Raw genomic sequence first — 19,793 nt, 5'->3', positions numbered from 1 at the left:
CCTTCTCCTGCCAATCAACTGAGTCAAGGCAGGGTCCCCATGGGGCAGGCTACTGGGGAGCCAGTGCTCTCTCTTCTTCTCCCTTAGAAGGAATATGGGAAAGCAAAAAACTGTGGGATATTAGGTGTCCTCAAGACCCAAGAGAAGTGCAGGTATTCAAGTCATATTGCGAAGAGGCAGAACTTTGTGGTGGGTATTTGATCTAACTTTCTTGTGGAAGAGCCATTTTACTTCCATAAGAAATCCCTTGAAAAGTATGCCCTCTTTCTGTAAGAGAAGAAAGGACTTTTCTTTGGCCATTAACAATGAAAATATGATCTAGTCATCCAGTCTCAAGAAAGACTTATCCTTACTGGAATAAGTGCAGAGAAGGGCTGCTAAGATGATCAGGTAAATGGAGAAACTATTTTATGAGAGTATACTAAAAGAGCTTGGCACATTTAGCCTAGCAAAGGAAAGCTGAAAGGGAATATGATTGCTGTCTATAAATATATCAGGGTGGTAAACACTCAACAGAGACAGAAGCTATTTCAGCTAGAGGACAATATTGACACAAGAACAAATGGTTATAAACTGTCAAGGAATAAATTTAGGCTGAAAATTAGAAGGCTTCTAATCAAAAGAGAAGTGAAGTTCTGGAAAAGCTTTCCAATTGGAGTAGTAGTGGCAAGAAACCAAAGTGATTTTAAGACTTAAAATGATATATTTATTAAAGTAATTACCTGATATGTTTGCTTGCAATAGCAGGGAACTTGATTGAATGCAGGGGTGTTAAAGATGTGGCCCATAGACCAGATCCAGCCTATGGAGTGGTATTATCCAGCCCCCCGTGCTACCCTTGGGCTTCAGAGTGACCCAAAGGCAGTACACAAGGCCCACCAGTTGACGCCACATGCAGCACCTGCTCCAGTCCACATTCTGGAGTGGCAGAGCAGCCACTGCATATAGCACAACCCTGGAGTGGCTGCATGCCACTCCAGAGCCATACAGCATGTGGAGGCAGCTGCACATTGTGCAGTGCAGCCCTGGAGTGGCCAGAGAAGGACCAGGCCACACATGGTGCCCACACTATCCACTCCAGGACAAATGCTTGAATGCAAGACTGGTCTGTGGGTCCAGTCCAGCCCACAGGGCTGGATGAGTTTGACACCCCTGATTTTATGATTCAGGATACCCCATCATATTCTCTGTTCTATGTTCCCACATAGAGGGCAGCAGGGCTAAGGACAAGAATACAGTGTACTGTGCTAGTCTCCCCAGTGCAGAACTTTAGAATATATTTAAAGACGGTTGATGATTATTAATCAGGGCTTGGAAAAAACACCCCTGTGGTGAGAGCTTGAAAATATGTGATATCTGATGTTTTATATCAGAAAGGAAAAAAATAATAGGAAACATGATTAAAGCCTATAAAATAATTAAATGTATGGAGACAGCCAATGAAAAGCATCTTTTCTCTCTCTCCCCTCCTACTAAGATGGGATATGCAATTAAGCTGAAAAGTGGCATATTCAAAACTAGCTAAGGGAGAGAGGTTTTTCACATAATGTGTAATTAGATCATTAATTCTCATTTATGGTGGCATGGCACCCTGGCATGTTGTGTGATCCTTTTAAGGGTGCTCTGGGATGCTGCTCAATATTAGCTCTGTGAGCTGTGCAAACACCTACAAATGGTTTACAAGATGGTACATCCAGACAAGTGTGCACATGTGGTTTGTGGCACTCCAGACCCATCTGTGGCACTGCAAAATGCATGTGGCACACATGCAGGCATTTGCCACACTGCTAATTTGCAGCACAGTGGAGTTTTTTGACACCAGGAGATCCAGTGGCGGAATGTGGCAGTAGCGTGGGTCACCCAAAACCTGAGCCTGGCCAGCTGGAGCCACACTCCAGCTGCCAGCCAGGATCCATGCACCCAGATTGCTGCCCAGAAGGCCTCAGCATGACAGGTAAGGCTGCTGCGGCCAGCCCCGGTGCTGACCCCAGCCTCCCCTACCCCACCCAGGGCAACCTGATGCACCACACACCAGAGTGTGTGTGCATGGGTGTTCCCCAGGGACAAACTATGTGCCGCTGCTGTTTGTCTTTGGGGAAACACACAGGCATGCTTGTCTGGATGCACCCAGAGATTTCAAATAAGAATCCATAATGTCAAAAGTGTTCTGGCCTTTTGCAGTCTTTCTGAGTTAAGCTAGATATCAGGAAGCGCTACTTTGTGGTCAGGGCGGCTAGGATCTAGAACCTACTTCCAAGAGAAGTGGTGCTGGCTCCTACCCTGGTGGTTTTTAAGAGGAGGTTGGATGAACATCTTGCCATAATACTGGTCGTCTGACTCCAGTATTATTTCCTGCCATGGCAGGGAGTCCGACTAGATGATCTACTCAGGTCCCTTCCGACCCTAGAAACTATGGAACTATGAAACTACTATGAGTTCTTTGCAACAGAGGGCTCATTGAAGTTTCCATAGTCAAAAAGCAAATGAAAGCTAAGAGCTGGCATTTTTCAAGGGGTGCCTTAAGTTTAGCAAGAGTTGCCTGGTGTCTAAAAGGGCTGAGAACCACTGAATTAGACTATGGAACTTACTGCCACAGGAAACTAGTGAGGTTAAGAACTTAGCAAGATTCCAAAAGAACATTCCCATTTAGAGATATCAGGAATATCCCACTCTAATAGTTAATGCTATCACAAACTTTGCAAAGATATTAAACTTCACGCTTCAAGTTAAGGAGTTATCCTACATGTCTGACTGTCCCTTCCCCTCATTGCTTAGTATTAATTTCCAGGTGTAGAGGTAGTGATGTTAGGAACATTTGAAGAACATGTGTTATATACAATATCCTTTAACTCTTGAGGGACACATAAATGTTTTACAATATGATAAATAGGGGTACGGCTTAACCAGGCTTCTGTTGATCTGTGGTAACTGCCCATGCATCTCTCCTTACCCTGTAGTAAGCTGAAAGTAAACTGAAGTAGCCTGTAAGAATTACTTTGGGATAAAAGCGTGCACATGGACAATCACTACAGAGTGGTTGATGTCCAGTAAAGGTCTGACTGGTACTTCACAGTGAATTGTTTGTATGTCTATTTCCATATAAATAAAACCAGACTCCATAACAGTTCTAAAAATAATGAAGCTGCCTCTGATGTGATGATAATAAATCCAGGGTTTACTGTTGTAGGTAAATAGAACATGATAGATGTTAATGAACAAGAGGGAGGTTAAACTGGCTTTAAATTAATGGATGTTACAGTAGATTCTTGAGTCTTTCTTTATCAAGTCAAACTCCCATTAGTACTGGTGAATTCTTCAGTCCCATATTACACTGGAAAAAGAGGGCCATACACAAAAAGAAACATGGGGTTGTGGAACCAGGAGTGGCCCCTGCAGCTATTTGGGAATTCAGAAGCAAAGAAGAACCATGTGCCACTTCTGTTTAAGGGGTACTGTGTGCTGGATTGGCTCTGAAATAAGATAGTTGTCATAGCTACAAGCATGGGGAATTACTAAATTTTAAGATCATCTTAGCTATGTCTGCTCCTACTTAAGGCTTGTCCCAGCCCTGTCCTTGCTTTGGCTCTGCACCTGGGAAAAAGGTATCAGGATTATTCGTATCATCTGACTCGGTGGCCCATTTTGAATGTCAGGCAAAAATGAATCCATAACATTATTGAGCACATCAGTGGGACAGTAAAAATTGGGGGTAAAACCTCTCTGAGTGGTTACCCCTATACCTCAGATAGTCTTATTCTTGCTTCATGTCAAGGAGTCAATGAGATCTCTGTGTGCAACTCAGAAGAATATTTTACTTATTAGGAAGGTGCCTTGGCTTTGGGAGGAGAGATCCTCCTCAGATATCTGTGCTTTCTCCCATCAGCAATCTCCCATCAGTTACCATTCAAATTACTTTCCCTTGCAATTTCCCTTTGTGCACCTTCCTCTATCCCACCCCTTCCCCTTTTAAGCCCAGTAAACATTGGTGTCTCAGGCACAAACTACTTCAACAGGAAACTTTGACTCCATCGAGGCTTAATAACCTTACCCCAGGCAAGAATAATGGAATGGTGTCCTTCTCAGGCATTTCTATCAATTTTTATTAAACATTTCCTTCAAAGCTGTCAGGCTCATTTTCCCCTACAGCCACGGGGAAACTCTCATGTGGGACTGTGCTGCAAGGGCCTGGGAAACAGGGACAAGGGCCAACATTGTGACCTGGGCATGCCACCACAATCACTGAAACCTCACTTAATCTCACCAAGGCTATTAAAGTATACATTACTGGGTCACTTCTAGCCACTCAGAAAGATAACTGCTGTGCAGACTTCGATATACCTTGAGAGAATTAGATTTTTCTAAGCTGAGGATTGAATTTTTTTCTCCTCCATACCTCTCCCTCCCCTTTCCCTGTTTTTTTTTCCATTTTACCCCATGCCTCATGTGAGCAGTTTTGTTCTCCTTGTGTGGCAGGCAGATGGCATTTTACTATGTATGCCAGAAGCAGGGCAAGCTAAGAGCTTTGATATTATTTCAATAGGTTTCCATTTTTCACCAAAGGAATAATCTGAGTACTTCTTAATCAAGGTGGCTTTAAAGCTAGCTGTCTTCAGGAACTCTTAGGCTTCAAGATCAAGATGTGTCCTGATGAGAATGGGGAACAGAATAGATTATCTCATATCTGCTTAAGGGTTCTTACATCTTTATCTGGGGCATTTGGTACCAGCCACTATGAAAGACAGGCCTAAGCAGGTCTTGGATGTGAAGTAGTATACTGATTCCTATTTCCCAGAAATGCCAATTAAGAGACAGAAGTTAAGAGGTCTGATTTTTAAAGGTGCTGGCATCTTCAGCTTCCCCTAACTTCTAAGGCTGTTCAGTGCCTTTGGAAATTAGGCCTGAGTTCTTTGAAAGCTGAACAGGATGGAATTCTACCTGGCTATAGCCATGGAGGTTATCTGACTGCTAAAACTCATGGCAAGGAAGGTCTAGTGACTTATGCAATTGAAATCTAAGCCAGGGCAAGCTTTCCCATTGACTTAGCAATCCTACCTCCTTAGCCTCACTTTTCCCCATCAGTAAAACAAGAATCACATTATCAATCTCACATGGCTGTAGTGACAATTAACTAAATAAAGGGCCAAATTCAGCCTTGGCCTAATGAAAATGAACTCCTGAATGCCCATTTTGCTTCGGTATTTCACTGGACCAAGGAGAAAGAAAAGGATCACAGGGGGCATGTTGGGAATGATAGCCTTCCCACTGTGGATGCTGAGCTGCTGCAAAACCAACTAGAAAAGCTAGACATAAGTCAGCAGGACCAGATGGACTTCACCCAAGAGTGCTGATGGAGCTGGCTGAGGTCATTGCAAAACCCCTGGCAAAACTCTTTCAGAAATTGTGACACACAGGGGAGATCCATGAGGACTGGAAGAGGGCCAACATTGTGCCTGTCTTCAAGAAGGGGAAGAGGGAGGATCTGGGCAACTATAGACCAATCAGCCTAACCCCCATCCCAGGGAAAATCCTGGAAAAAACTCCTTAAAGAATCTATGTGCAATATGCTCATTGAGGGTAAGATTCTGAACAACAGCCAGCATGGCTTTGTTGCAGGTAGGTCTTGTCTTACCAATATCATCTCCTTCTACGAACCTTCTCTTGCCACCTGGACATAGGAGAGAAGGTCAACATTATATACCTAGACTTCCAAAAGGCTTTTGATCTAGTATCCCACAATATCCTTGTGGAAAAATTGGAAGATTGTGGGCTTAACTGCTCAACAGTTCAGTGGGTGGCCAGATGGTAGGCTGCAGGTGAATCTGGACAGGCTGGAGAGTTGGGTGGACCAGAACCAGATGAAGTTCAACACTCAGAAGTGTAAGGTGCTCCATCTGGGGACAAACAATCCCCAACATACCTACAGGCTCAGTGGCACCAATTTGACTTGCACAATGGCCAAAAGGGACCTAGTGGTAGTGATCGACCATCTCGTGAACATCAGCCGGCAGTGCGATACTGTGGCCAGCAGAGCAAACAACATGTTTGTGTACATTAACTGTTGCATATCATGCAGAACTAAGGAATTGATACTTCCACTGTACTCCGCACTGGTGAGACTGCAGCTGGAGTACTGCGTCCAGTTCTGGACACCGCACTTCAACAAAGACATGTCTGGGCTTCCCCCTCAACAAGCCGGAAGAGAAGGCTGAGAGGTGACTTGGTAGTGGCTTATTGCTACATCAGGGGAGTACATCAAGAACTCGATGAACAGCTGTTCACTGGGGCACCCTGGGGAAGACCAGGAGCAATAGATACAAACTCCTGGAAGGTGGCTTCAGGCTCAATTCCAGAACAAACTTCTTCACAGTCAGGGTGTCCAGACTGTGGAATAAACTCCTTCCAGTGGTGGTGCAGTCACCTACCCTGGAAATCTTCAAAAGGAGACTGGACAGTCACCTTGCTGGGGTCACTTGACCCCAGTTGTCTTTTCCTGCCTAGTGGACCTGATGATCTACAAGCTCCTTTCCAGCCCCTTGCAATCTATGATATGTATATTTCTGGTGTTTCTTTTTCCCTTAAGTATTCTACCCAGTTAGGATTTCTCCTTTGTTATGTGCTCTGGGATGCTCATGAACTAACAAACTTTTTACTGAGCTATTTTTTTCCAGGCTTGATCAATGATCTTGTGCTGCAACCTCTCAAATTCTCAGAGTTTAAAGCTATAGCTCAGCTGAGACAATAGATCTAACCAGCTCTAAACGTTGGAAGGAAAGCTGTAGAATTCAAACCCAATAGTCCTCACTCTTTTGTCTCTTCACCTGAATACTCTTGAAGACAGGAGATATCTCTCTTTTGTGCCCAGCGCAGCACTGAGCCATACCTGGGATGAAATCCCATTAAAGACAGTGGGAGTTTCTCATTGATTTCAGTGGGACCCAGATTTTATTGGAGTCTGAACATCTCAGAACTCTAGGAGAAGGTTTGAAATCTGGATTCAAGTTCTGCATCATTTGCTTTAGCATCTTTAGAATTTTTAGTTGTACATGCTCCAGAAACCTCAGAGTAACCTGGAATGTATTGGTTATTACAAAGGATAAGGCAGAGAAATGAGTTAGTTCATGTAAGCATCCTATTCCTCTTCCATGGAATCATACAAAATTAGACAAAAGTGGTCTATTATGTCCCATCTAGCCTATTCAACTGTCACTGTACACATTTTTTACAGTTCATTGTCTCGGTCAAGTAGTTATCATTTCCCCTGGGAGTTTATTCCACGGTCTAATAGGTCTCCTTGTCACTTCTTGATACTCAGCCTACATTTCCCCTTTCTTAATTTTACCAATTACTCCTCATTGCACCCTGTTACATCAAAATAAGCACTCCTTTCCCTCCTTATAGTTTATACCCTTCAGATGTTTTCTTTAGTACCATTGCCTCCATTCAGTCACTGCGGAAGCAAGCTGAGCTATTTTCTCAATATTTGCTCCTGAATCCCTCCAGCTTCCCTCCTATTTGAAATGCTCCTGCCTGGGCACTCTCCAGTGTCTCCCTGGCAACATGGGGTCAGGTCTTTTGTTCCTGCAACCCTGTGACACACCTCTTCTCTATGTGGGGCCCATTCCATTCCTTATGGAAGTCAACGGATGCTACATCTTCAATGGGAATGGCGCTTGTGCTAAGGTTGGTATAAAATAAACATACAGAAAGCAAACCAAGGGAAAAATAAGCAAAAGTCATTGCCCTTACTTCCCCTACCAGCTAAAGGGGAGAAATTAGCTGAAAACCATGCAGCATGAAGGAGCATTTGGTTCTCTTTCTCCATCTCATTATTACCACTAGTTCAGACAGGATGGCAGAGGAGAGAGCTGCACCTAGGAATCTGGCCTACATCCCAGATGCTAAGCACAGTTCAGCACTAGCTGATTAATTTTTCATCATCTCAACGTATTTATCCTCTTCTAGCTTCAAGTTAGTTAAGCTTAACTTTTCCCACATGGAGTTGGTAAGAATAAATGGCCATTCAGCCAGTGTTCCTTGCCTAGGGGAAAGTTCACTTTAGTCACAGTTATTAACCCAGAAATCTTAGAGATGAAAGGACCCTTAATGAAAAGACTTTGAACCATATCTAGTGCTCTGGCTGTTTTGTTGATGCGTGTGATGAAAAAAGCCTGGTAAAATTATCTAATCAGAAAAATGATCCAGCTAAATATAGTTCCTGATACATTATGTGACTTTACCACTGTATAAATGGGCATGAGACTTCCATGCATCCCAGCTCGGGAATGGGGCTATGATGTCTTCCTATTGGTGGAGCATTTTTGTTTCCAGAAGAGCACTCCATTCTGACAACTGAAAAGGCTAAGAAATTCAGTCTTGCATTCAGTCTTTATCTAATGATCTGAAATACATCTACAGTAAAGTTTAGATTTAAGTAAATGTCTCCAAGGACATTTTTATAAGAATTTACAACCCAGAGCATCAAGCAAGATATAAAGATTCCTTTTAACAATAACTATACTGTAGCCACTTTTGAAATGAAATGTGTTCACTGTAGTACATGACAATCCAGTTTAAACTGAAGGAGAAACTTTGCCAGATAAAATTAAAAGGTCCATGGCAACCAAGCTAAGAGTTTGGGTCTTACAGTAAATTCCACAGGATCATTAATAATTACAGCTAGTCAAGACCTCATTTGTTATATCTTTGAATCATAGACTCACAGAACTGGAAGGGAGCTCAAGGGTTATCTGGTGCAACCCTCTGCTTGAAGGCAGGGATGCTGCTCCTGAATCATTCCTGTCTAATGCTTATCCAGGCTCCTCTTGAAAAACCTCTAGTGAAGGAGATTCCACAATCTGGAGCTTGCACACGATGGTGGAACTGCCAACAGCATAGTGTTCCATAAAACCATGCTGGGGAATTAATTCAGTACTGTCTAAGATGGAAGAACATTCTTCTATTTAAATCTCAAGCTCAGGGCACATACTGCCTTTATTATATAGTTGCACATTGCCTGGTACCAATCCCTGATCTGGAGTTTTATGGCAGTATCATAATGAGACTTTGATTCAGTTTCATCTAGATTTATTTACAGGAGATCTTCTTTTGCTGAAGACCTTTTCACACAGACAGAACAGTTTTCTTTGACTTTGTAGGAAGAGATACCAAAACCCACACGTGTTGTGGATTTTGCCCAGCTTTTAATGTAAAAAATGTCTCCAAAGCACTTTCCAGCACTGCACACCAATGCTTATTTGATGTACATCCAGTGACAGAAACAGTTTCATGTTTCACTTCCAGTGGAGACAAGAGCTTTCTGCCATTTTTGTACAGCTAAATATAAGTTTTCCTCCACAGAGCAAGTCACCTCTTAGGCATTTCAGATATAACATGGATATAATGGAAAGTTGTTTTATTGCTTTAAATCAAATGTTTCATTTGGGCTTCAGTTAAGTTTGCCTTAATTTGGAGATGACATGAAAATGTTCAACAGATAGGATGGGTTGTTGGAAGGAGAATCTCTCTCTCATACCTTCATAGTCCTCTGCTTCTGGCTATCTTGTACTCTTATCCTCCTATACAACATTAATGCTTAATGCTTTAATCAAGAAAAGGTCAACTCTGACTTCTCAGATTGTCTTCTTATGTTCCAACTCTAGCTGGTAACCAAAAATGAGGCTACAATGACTAAGAGTGTTTGAATCCTTTTATCAATGTGAGGTGTTCATTATTCTGTGGGGGAAATATGCCAGAGGCCCCAAAGTCAGCTACTTTCTGCTCCCAGGTCTCTGCTCAATTGTAACTTAACATGGGACTTACCTTATATGCACAGAAACAAAGATGTTATCTTTAACTGAAAAATCATCATTCTTCTAGGGTCATCCCTAACATAAATTGGCACAACTTTACCAAAGTCAGTGGAAGCTGTCCAGTTATGCAGAGGCTGGATTGATCTCCTACACATGTTCAAAAGTACACCTGGATGACTGTGTTCTTCTCCCTCCACTATGTTCAAACTGACCACTGTTGTTTTTACTCAATATCTGCTCACTGGCATAAGGGGGCCTTGATCTTTATTAGCACTTCTGGGTGCTATCATAATACAGTCATAGTAAGTAATTTTAAGATTGACTTTGAGGAAAAACAAAGGGCCTCTTCAAAGGATCAAACTGTGATATCCTCACTCATGTTGAACAGTACCTTAGGCTATGAGTAGCCCTAATGAAGGCAGTGTGACTCCCTATGCAGTAAATGACTGCTTTGTGTGAGTAATATCACTGTATGTGAGATAAGTGAGCTGGCTTCAAGCTGGCCTCATGTAACAGATGTTATTGACAAAGTTGTGAAATAGCTGAAATAATAAAACAATGTCACAGTGCTTCTTGGATGCATGCTATACCACCACCACCCACACAGATACACAAAGCTTGCAAAAGACTATAGCTGCTGGAAGAGGCTCCAAGACAAAGGCAGAAGTGTAGCTATTTTCAACCTCTCTCCTTAGGTCAAAAAGGTGAGAGGGGTAGCACTCAAGTCAGAGTCCAATGTGTGTCTGTGTGATCTCTTGTGTGCAACTTATCTTCCTGGAAATTGTGCCTGAAAGCATAAGCTCACTAATACAGAGATCATGAGGCAAAACAGAATACGAAGGTGGCAGGTTATAAATAGGTTTGAATTTTCACCTAAATCAGCAGAAGGAGCCAGGATGAGAACTTCAGGATGTTGATCACATAATTTATTCTACATTGGCTGCTAAGCCACACAGAGCAAGACAGACTTTCTTTTAACCTGCAGATAGTTTACACTACAGTGACTTCATAGATTTCAATAAAAATCACTGGGCTGAAGCTGGGGTGGTGCAGGTGCAGGTTCTAAAACACACAGTTGACAGCCCAGGGGTCCCATGTTCAAGGCCAGAAGCACTCATAGCATGGCTTATCAGATTCCAATAAATCTGTGAATTCTGCTAAATCCCTTGTCACTAGGACACAAAAAAGGAAGTAGAAATCAGTGTTGTGGCAGCTCCTCTCCCCCATGTAGAATGCTGGTGTACAGATATGCATCATCCTGTTCAGGGTGGTTATTGTGGAGGCGAGGTATCATAAAAGCGTCAAGCAGACACCCCAAGTGCACACATCACAATATCTTACTGAGCCCATGACAGGTGATAAAAATAAATCCCTGGATGATAGATCAGTTCTATCAGTCTCAAAAGGCCATCAGTATTGAATCTGGGAACTACATCATCCCTGGAGACCATTTACACTATTAGGTCTTTTCAATCTTTCACTTACTGAGGCACATCTGAGTGCAGAGAAAACTGTGACAGACACACAGGACAAACTGATACAGATACATGGGAGATACTGTCAGAATGAAAAGCTGCTGTAGGTGGCTTTCTCCTTGTAAAGAAGTCCATGCATTAGGGAGTGATTTTTCAACATTAGTATAAAATCTAGTTGAAAGGTCCCTCACAGCTGTGTTTCAATGGAGAATTGGGGTTTTGACTACAGGAAAATTTTCACATAAAATTATCTACCATGCTTGAAATTTTTCACGAGAAAAGAGAAAAGCTAAAATATTGAATGGGACCAAATACTATTTTGTTTTGTTTTGTTGTGGCTGGGAAGGGGGGTTCATCTCTTTGTGGCCAAATTTTTCAGTGTTGGGGTTTCTAGTTTTCAACCAAATTTTCAACAAAAAAATTTCCATGAAAACCAGAAATGTCTAACCAACTGTAATTGGAAGGTCACTGAATAGTCTGGCATATGGGTTGCCAGGTCATTAGCAATTTGCAAAGGAAGCCATAAAGAAAAAGAGTTTTGGCAGGGGCAATTTAGTTACCAATGTTGTTTAGGGAGATGGACTTAGCTACCAAAGAGATATCTACCCCAGCTATTAGCAGTAGAGTATGATAAGTTACAGGTTAGACTCTTCAAGCCTGAATGGATTTTATCCTTTGAGATTACCAGTAAATCAATAATGGAGGTATTTCCATTCAGGAAATACATGCTGGTTTCCTTGGAGAGCTCCAAATTAAAAATAAAATGTCCTTGGTTCATAATTATAAGACTGATTATTAAAAGAGAGCTTTTAAAAATTTGATTTGCTATTCTAGTTAATCTGCTTGTGCACTTTTTCACTCTATTCATATTTAATAATACAGAAAGACTAGCCAATTTCACTAATGTTTTTAATTAATTTCACTTTCTCAACACCTTGCATAAGAGCTACAAACACTGTAGGAAAATGTTTACATCTGAGCTAATTATTTCCCTTTTTTCTTATGTTTTTTGCAATCTGTGATATCTTTTCTATTCATACGTTATTTGGGCCATAATAACAACTATATTGCTATGGATTTGTATGCATCAATGTTCTGATTAGAAGAATTCATTGTGTTTCAAATAACTAATCGGCAAAGGACAGTTGCACTGAATTTGTTTCATCTTTCCACTCATCATGTTTCAATTTTTCTTTAATCAGTCTGTTCCTGTGGCATGTCACTGCATACTGCTAGTAAGGTATCTGATCACTGAAATAACTGGACCTATTTCCAGGGTCAAAAGAGTTCTACACCTTTGCACCTCCATTGGCACTCACAACCCCACTGATCTCAATGATCTACAGACTGAATCATTGTGTCCACAGTAATCATTCAGTTGTGAGTGCTAATCACTCTGTGAAATGTACAGATAAATTATAGGCTTTATTTCTACCCAGAAGTTAGTGCAAAGAAAACTGGCATTGCTGTCATGAGGTAGAAATAGGGCCATCTAAAGTCTCACCACCTACCTCCCCTTTGTTATACAATTCCAACTCCTTTAACCCAATTTGGTCTAGATCTCATTAATTGTTAATTACATCATTTCTTCTATCAGATGAGCCTGCCCATAGATTAAAATGTACCATTTTAATTGATGTTCTTTCCCATATACATCCTTTGAAAATAAAGATCACTGTCTCACAGATGCAAAGAAATGAACTCATTCATACCACCAATATAGGAAACAGGCACATTGGAAGAAAATAATGCTAATCAAAATTCCTATCTAAATTCAGGGAGAGTATTTAAGCTTGGAAGCCTAGCTGGAAATGTTACTCTGATAGCAAGGAAGGCAGCGCAGTTCTTTGTCAGTATGAAAAATCACCAGCACCAAGGACAGCAGCTTTGGCAGAGCTTTGATGTCAATGACACTGGTATGTATTAGGTGTATTGATGATGCTCACCCAGGTGCTCATTTGAATCCAGACTGTGAGTCCTTGGAGTTAAATACAAAGTCAAAAGAGTCTGGCTTGCAAGTGCTGCTGCTTGTAATAAGGATGTGATCAACCTCATTTATTGATCCCCCAATTAAGAAATACCAGAGGTGATAATCAATACTCAGACTTCCTAGTTGTAAATCTCCTGTTCCTTCAATCAACCAACCAAACCCCCCGTTCTTTTTTATGAAAAGATGATGTTCTTGCACACAGACTTTTTTCTTTGCATATAGCAGGTGCTCACACAGCCCAGGCTTTTGTCCCAAAGGGCTGGATGGAGCCAAGATGACAATGCTTAAAGATTGTTCCCAGATACTAACAGTGGATCGATTTAGACAGATGAATTGCCAAATGAGACAACATTTTCCATCCAGAAACTGGCAGGATCTTTTCTCAACTAACTCTAGGTGTGGTAGAGAAGTGGGGGTTACACTTTCCAGGCTCTTTTTCAGACCTTGCAACTATTCCACTGATTGCTGGGTTTTCCACTTTCTGGTGTGAGGTCCCAGCTGGCATCTTAAGCTCTGCTCTTCTTAGTAGTCAAAGCCATTCCCTGGCACCAGTGCCCAGTTTGAGCCTCTGGTGGTCCTCTCCCATTCCTTAAAATTTCACCTTCCTCTCCAGTCCAGCCTAGAATCTCAGTGGGTTTCCCAGGCACCAGCTGTGATGCCACTTGTCTTGTTGGAACCTGTGAACTCTATGTCTAATTTTTTCCTGGCAAATTACTCATTAATTCTTTTCTGGCTAAAAAACCTAAACAGATGTGAGCAAGTATTGGGAGATCCCCGTTGCCAATGATTAATGTAAGTGCACTGAGAGGACATGAGAAAGGTGACTTTGACAGTGTATTGCAAGTTGTCAATTGTGTCCCAAAACCATCTTATCCCCTATGGCCCAGGGCAAAGATCCAGGCTTGTTGTATGCAGGTATTTTTCTGTTCTGACAGCTTGGGACAGGGACGCAGAGAGCAAAAGGGCTGTGAATAGAAACAACTGTAACTGTGGAGTGGAGAGTTTTGAGCTGTAGGAGCTATAACAGCTGGCCATGCATTTACCTTTTCCCTCCATGGTAGGAAAAAACGGTCCCTCATGAATCCAACTTGGAAATGGATTGCTGCTTCAGACTCTCTGCCTCTGAACTTTCTGCTGCCAACTTCTCTGCTAGTTGGTGCCAGTACTCAATTTGGGCTATAGTCAAGAATGTGACTGCCAGAACATTATGAGGGGTTCCAGTATCTCAGTCATTCCTGAGCAAATTACCTGAGTTTACATGTTACAGGATAATTATTCTAATTTGACCTGGAATTTGAAAATCTATTTCTATTCTTCCTGTGCCTTTCTTCATTACTAGTAATAAAGATTCCTCAAGAACAATGGATGAATTATTCACAGGGCATAAGAGAACCTACCTTGTCCTGGGTCTTTAGATGTAAAAGTAGTGGAGAGTTGATAGTGAAAAGATTGGTACTCTACATCACAATAAGCAAACACTGGAATGGGGTCTGATTTCCTTGCATCTTCTGTTATGATTTATACTGTGCAAAGTGGATTTCAAATGCTACCAGAAGTATAATGGAGTGGAGCGTTCTGCTCCATTGATGATTACAACCACTTTGTGCAGGCATGAACAATGGTACAAAAATGCAAGCCAGGGTACAATTAATCCCACAGTCTGATGAATAAGAAGGCACCATTTTTACAACCTTTTTTCCAGTATTAACCAGAATTGAAGAGGAGAACTCATTTATTACAACACTGATCAAATGTCTTGGCAGCAAGTACATTTGGCATGCTGTGTACTTCCACACAAGATGGTTTTATCTTGCTTTTAGGTAATCTAGGATGTACAATTGTGCATGCATATAGTACAGCAATTATATGACATTATGTAATAAAATGACTGCAGGTTTGGATATTTTTTAAACTTTTAGGGAAATGACATTAAGTACTGAGATAGAAAGAAAAAGAAAAAACTCCATCTCATAGCTGCTGAGCATACACAATATGTTTGTGCTTTGGCAGGTACATTTAATTTACTTGTGGCAAATGACTATTTAAACTTCATCCTTACTGAAATCAATCAGAAGCCAAATCTTCCATCTATCACAGATGAACATCTTGTAAAGGAATGTGTGCATCTTCTAAAAATCATTGGAAGGATTAGATAAAAATAAGAGGAGAACATTTGAGAAACTATTTAACTAAAAATTATACAAATTTGCCTTGTTACCACACCTGGGGTGATCTATCTTTCGCCTACAAGTTTTTCACTATTTTGACCAATTTGCTATAATAGTGAAAAGTGAAATTCAAATACAAAACTGAGATTTTTGGAAGGGCAACTGCTCTATTTCATCAGTCAAACCAATTTCTTGGCTGAGAGAGAAAATTATGGTACATGGTACATTCTCCAAATGATTCAACATCTGATGGGCTAACATTGTGCTGTGCTTCATAGCACAAACTTATCACAGCATGGTCATGAATGGATTCCTATGCTGTCCTCCACCCTATGTATAGTACTACACAGTTGACCAAAAGCAATATAGACAGGAGCTAGAAGTAGAGAAGCAGGAGCCAACATACAGGACCAAACTGGCATGGCTGTGTTACAAATTAGTACACTGATTGAATTCATATATTAAAGGAGTGGAAGGGCAGGTTTGTATCAGTAAAAGTTATCAGCACAAACACAAACTATGATGTGGTGGTGATCCTCATGGTTGAAGATTATCACTCCCATGGGTCAAGTAAAGGATTATAGATGAGTCTGCTGGTGGCTAAGAAGGCCAATCCTAGAGCCGCAGACTCTCTGAAAGATACCAGAGGTGGTAGTTAAAGGGAGGGTTGAACTGCAGATTTTTCAGTCTTGTTTCTTTTCCTCCCATTTCTGTCACTTTTCTAGTAAGATGGTTTTTCTCAAAGTAAGATATACCCGCTCTCACAAGGCATCACCACGTAGCCCTGTCCCAGGCTAATTTTTCCCAATTTGTGATGTCAATGCCACAATTCTTGATGTTCACCTTGAGGGTGTCCTTGAAGCATTATTTCTGGCCCCCACATGTCCTTTGCCTTTGGCTGAGTTGAGAGTAAGGCAATTGTTTTGGTAAACGTACATTAGGCATGCACACACAATATCCACTGCAGCTAATATTGAATAATCAATGCTTCTGTGCTGGTGGTGTTAGCATTGGTAACGACATTGGCATTTGTATGATGATCCTACCACTTTATGCCAAGGCTTTTCTGGAGGTAGCACTGGGGGAGACATTCCAAGCTTTTCAACTGATCTTGATCATGATGTCCACACAGATAGTCTTCTGAAGACAGAGCTGGCACATTGAATCCTACACATATTGGATCCTATCTCCTCATCGACCCTAGCATTCTTCAGAGGCATACCATGGCTCTCCAGCACCCAGGGGGCAATACTTGCATTTACACCCCCGCCCATCCACGGCCAATCGCCAAACGGGGTGGGAGGGTCCCCCAGCGGCCGATCGCTGAGCCTGGAAATGCCAGCAGCGAAACTGAAAATGCTGTCAGCAAAACTGGAAGTGCCGTGGGGACTGAGTACCCTGTGGAGGACCTGGCCAGCACCCACCAGGCCGGCACCTGGGGGCATGGCCCGCTCCCTTCCCCGCCCCCCACATCAGTACACCACTGACATCTTTGAGAGACGACTGATGAACATTCTCCAGCTCCTGCCTGTCCATGACAATCTTTGTCAGGGAAGATAATTGGCCTGGAGCAGGCTGGGGAAGCAGCTTTGTTTTTCCAATGTTAGGGGTCAGTCCCAGGCACTAGTATGCTTGAGAGAAGCAGCTAAAGGCCATCTGTAGGTCCTCCTCAGTATGTGCAATGGCAGCACAATCATGAGAGTAATGAATTCCACAATCGAGGCCAATGTAACTTTGGTTTTGGCATGGAGATGGGAAAGATTGAAAAGGTTCCCATTCATCCTGTACTTGATGCTGATGCCATGTGGCAGATGGTCACAGATGAGCATCTTGATGACCAGAGGAAAATGGAAAACAGAATTGGTATGATCATGCAGACCTGACTGAGGCCAGTTTGAAAGTGCCTAGGGTGGAGGCAGTCATCTGGTCATGAAGGAGTCTTATGATGGTGATAAATTTCCTTGAGCAGGCAAAATTCAATAAGATCTTCCATAGAGTCTTATGGTTTACAGGGTTGAAGGCTTTGGTGAAATTGTTAAAGGCCATATACAGTTCCTGGTCTTGTTCTTGGCATTTTTCCTGGATATGCTGGGCCACAAATACCATGTCTGTGGTGTCTTGCAATCATCGGAAGCCACACTGAGACTCAAGAAGGATTTCCTCAGCAGTCAGTTCAGCAGAATTCAAGCAACGATCTTCCCACTGAGGAGGGCAATCCCTCAATAGTTTCCACAGAGAGACTTATCTCCCTTATTAAAAATGGCATTCCTTAGGTTAGTGGGAATTTCCTCAGTGTTCCAGATTTTAAGAAACAGTGTGTGGAGCTTTTTCCCACCAACTTTGAAGACTTCAGCTGGTATGACATCAGGGCCAGATGCTTTGTTGTTCTTCATCTGTCTTACTGCCTGGTGGACTTCTTCAAAGGTTGGTGGACTGGCCAATACTTCTCTTACTGGGTGCTACAGGATGGAGTCAATGGTTTCATCAGTCACCATTGATTCTCAGTACAGGAACTTTGTTAGTGCTCCTTCCAGCAGTTTTTGATGGACTTATCATTTTTGAGGAGTGTACTACTATCTTCAGATCTGAGCAAGGTAAGTCTGCAAGAATTTGGTGCATTACACAGCTTTGATTGCACTGAAAATTTCCACATATCATGAGTGTCAACAAATTGTTGGATTTCTTTCACCTTCTCTTTTCACCATTTGTTCTTAATTTCTCGAATCTTCCTCTGGGCTTCAGCTTTAAGCCATCAAAAATCCCTGGAGAAGATGCAGCTATGACACCAGATAAATCAATGACAACCACTCCTTTACTTTTTCTTACACTCCCATGTTACCTTTCTTGCTATGACCAGTCTCCCTACACCACAGAAGTTTACATCAGATTACAGTGAATTTGGGACATGTTGCCTTTCCTTTTCAGTTCAAATTTTTTCTTACATACAGCAATAGAAGAAAAAGCTAATCTGGCAATTAGGGAAACACCTGTGAATTAATTTCATGATTCTGCTAGCACTCCAGGTGCAGGTTAATCATTTGGTATACTGCCTGGACAAGGTTATATGCAGATCATTCTGCTTGAGTGTGATTTTGAGTCTGTTCTGAACTTGATCATAGTCATGTGTTTAGCCTCAGTCTAAGCAACTAATTTTTCTAGCTGCTGATCTACTTGGTAGACGTTTAAGGTTCCACATGTGTCAGTCAAGTATCCAAGGCTCCATGAGCTGCAGGTCACAGCAAAATATTTGTTAACATTGATGATCACTTGTAGATCTATCCCAGATGGTTCTTTGGAAGCAGATCCCACATTCCTGTGACGCCTCCTTGATGTGGATTGTTTTTGATGGAACTCTGAGCTACACAGGACTCACCTGCACAAACTCAAAACTCAGACTATGTTTATTAAAAGGGTCACAAACCTGGGTCCAGTTTCAAAGGGATACTGGCTGTTTTATGACAAAGTTGATGCTTTCACACTGTTTCATTGACTGAAACACTTTGGTCTTGGCCTTGTTTTCCTTTGGTATTTTGAAATTCTTTAAACTTGAAACTCACAAAGAAGTCAGAATTGAGAAACCACCTGAGTTGGAACCAAAGAAAATATTTGTATGAACCAGCTTTGAAGAGAAACTGAATTTCTCAGGGCTGCAGAAATACATCAACCCTCCAGTGTAGAGTCAGTTAAGTGCACAGAAGGCAGTTAGGAGGAAAGGTCACATTTTCCTTTTTTCTAACAACTAGTGTAAATTGATTTTAATGGAGCTATTTGGAAATAGATAACAAATAGGATAAGAAGACTATGTGCAAGTGGAAAAATACCATGGATGCTTTTGTGATTAACCCAAGACTGGAAGTCAGAAGAATCAGGTTTTGTTCTCAGCTCTGCCACTGACTCACTGAGTGACCTTAGGCTAATCAGTTAAAGTCACTGTGTAGGCCTTGCTCAAGTATGAATTAATACAGCAATTGATCAGTACATGTATAAATTACACACAGGCCCTGGTAACAGCATGAACTGAAGTATGCCCCAATAAAAACAAAACTGGGCATACCATATATGACTCACACAGAAGTGCTAAAAAAATAGCTCCTTTGTTTCAGAGGTGCCTTCAAGGCCAACAGACATAGAATGAATTGATGAGATCAGTACAGAACATGAAAACAAAGATCATGCTAAATATAAGCAAAAAAAATGCTTTGCTTATATTTAGCATCAAAAAACAAATATAAGACTAAATATAAAAAAGAAATAAGCTGACATCCAGACTTGTTGTTCACTTGGGGACAGAAAGATTAAACGAAGATATGGGAAGACATTTAAAGAAGGAGAGGCAATATATGGCAAAGAG

General features: G+C 41.6%; 1 long non-coding RNA gene across 1 annotated transcript in view; it reads left to right on the top strand.

Annotated features, from left to right (window-relative positions):
* Window positions 1–18,867, top strand: part of LOC149872098 (uncharacterized) — a 34,370-nt gene extending 15,503 nt beyond the window's left edge. Inside the window, exon 5 of the long non-coding RNA XR_016440578.1 lies at window positions 18,716–18,867. This is a non-coding gene — a long non-coding RNA (uncharacterized LOC149872098). The remainder of the gene's footprint in view (window positions 1–18,715) is intronic.
* Window positions 18,868–19,793: the final 926 nt, after the last annotated feature.

The sequence above is a fragment of the Crocodylus siamensis genome, chromosome 2 (genome assembly GCF_052110815.1).
Source record: "Crocodylus siamensis isolate JL-2025a chromosome 2, ASM5211081v1, whole genome shotgun sequence".
NCBI classification, from domain to species: Eukaryota; Metazoa; Chordata; order Crocodylia; family Crocodylidae; genus Crocodylus; species Crocodylus siamensis.
This window is presented reverse-complemented; position numbering and strand designations above follow the sequence as displayed.